This window comes from Pteropus alecto, unplaced genomic scaffold (assembly GCF_000325575.1).
Source record: "Pteropus alecto unplaced genomic scaffold, ASM32557v1 scaffold920, whole genome shotgun sequence".
In the NCBI taxonomy this organism is placed as follows: domain Eukaryota; kingdom Metazoa; phylum Chordata; class Mammalia; order Chiroptera; family Pteropodidae; genus Pteropus; species Pteropus alecto.
In genome coordinates this window covers 27,929-29,951 of record NW_006429596.1, presented here as the reverse complement: position 1 = coordinate 29,951, position 2,023 = coordinate 27,929, and the positions used below count along the sequence as shown (strand labels likewise).

General features: G+C 46.0%; 1 pseudogene; it reads left to right on the top strand.

Moving 5' to 3' along the window:
- The first annotated feature begins 1,203 nt into the window (after positions 1-1,203).
- Positions 1,204-1,961, top strand: LOC102895971 (annotated as a pseudogene).
- Positions 1,962-2,023: the final 62 nt, after the last annotated feature.

The window sequence follows — 2,023 nt, the reverse complement described above, 5'->3', positions numbered from 1 at the left end:
CCTGGGGTCTCCACTATCCCCCTCACTTGCTGGGAGCCCTTTGTCAAATTAGCCTCTCATCCTGAAAATGGAAGTATTAATCTTATCAAATTCACAGGGTCATTGTAAAAACTAAATGAAGAAATATATGTAAAGGGCTTAACATAGCACCTGGAACACATGAAAAAATGAGTACTCAAGAAATGGTAGCTAAAAGCCTGTGTGCAGCAACACATAGCAGCCGGGGTGTCGGTACATCTAAGCACACATTTATCCACACTGTCACCAACGTCGAACACCTGAGACTCTGAGAAGTCAATGGGACATGGCCGACAAGTGGAAAGAGAGTCCAAGTAGGAGATGCACCACGATTGTCTCAAAATGTAGGTCAGACAATGGTGCTCTCGTCATGGCTCTCTCCGCTCTGTGAACAAGACCGAGCTCATTCATGAGACTGAGAATGGGAATTTGGGGGCCTGCGTCTGGGCTCATCATAGGAAAAAAAGGGCCATCGCGAGTCTCATCTAACTCATGTGGATAAGGGAGGTTCCTCGCAGTCAGCTATTTCCTGAACATAGAAGGATGGGTGAACTTCTAACCACTGCCGATTGCCAGGAGCACAGGGCACAGGTGAAGTTCACCACCACCAGACCTGTGCCTCTCTCTCATAGCACATAGCTCATTTTGCAATTAAATATTTGTGTGGTTATTGACTATTTTCTGCCTCCCTCACAAAACTACAAGTGCCTTGAGCGAGGTGGGGAACATGTTTTGGCTAGCTGTGTCATGCTCAACCTCTAGTGATGAATCATGTAATCAATCCCCATCGAGTCACCATGGATGCATGAACATGCCCCATCACGATCCGGGTCAACAGGCATCGCGGTTTCACTGACGGCCCTGGCCAGTTCCGTCCAACTGAAATACAAGGCAAGCCACATACTCGATTTTAAGTTTTCTAGTAGCTATATTATGGATTAATTGTGTCCCCTCTTTCCAAATTCCTGTGTTGAAGTCCTAACCCCAGGACCTCAGAATGTGGCTGTATTTGGAAACAGTTATTGCAGATGCGATTAGCTAAGATGATGCCATTAGGGCAGGTGCAAGTTGGCGGCGGACCCTCGGGCAGCAGTGGTGGCTTTCTCCCATGAGGGATGAAGCGCTCTGTGTAGACCTCATCTCCAGTGTCTCCCCTCTGAACTATACAGTTCAGAAAACCTGTCTTGAAGCTATGACTCCAGGACCACCATGTTTTCTCCAGAAGGTCACTCATACCAAGTCGCACATGCCATGGAGGCAACTGGAAATGTGGGTACCTGTCGGGGAATTTCAGCAAACGGTGGTGTTCTGCTTGCAGCAGAGAGATACAATACCCACAAGCTTCTTGAGGAAGATTTTTTTTTTTTTCTGAAAAGCTTTATAAACTCAGTGAGGACTGGCTTGTAGGGTGGCAGACATAACTTCTGGTGCCAGTGTTCTGACTAATGAACTAAGGCTCATGGCTCAAAGGTATTTATTACAATATCAGGAGTCAATTCCTTATGAGGAGTGGTTACAGCACTGTGTGATATCAAAGAAGCTTATCCACAGTTTGGAGGAAAACTCTTTGGTGTTTTGCTGCTGTACATTGTCTGGGATAAGCACTGTGGCTTTCAGCTTTATGAGAACGACCCTAGAGGAAATTATGGGCATGGAAAGCCACATACATTGGGAATAAGGGTGCTGCAGCTCTGTCAATGTTAAAACAACTCTACTAAGAAGGAGAAATGGCTCTGAAGTAAGCACTTGCTTTCGCCACCAGAGTCCTCAATAAGACCATGGATGTTAGCAAACTCCGCTGAGAGAGTGGAAATTGCCACACTGTCGAGAATGGAAAGACAGTCACCAGAGTTTGCAAACAAAAGGAAGTGGAACAGTTGGTAAAAAACCATGAGGCTGAGCGTCAGATAAAGGAAAAAGAACACAAAGAAAAGGATAAGTAGAAGACAAAATCGGGGATTTTGTAGCTCATCTGGGCACCGTTCCAGTGTAAAGGCTGTCCCGC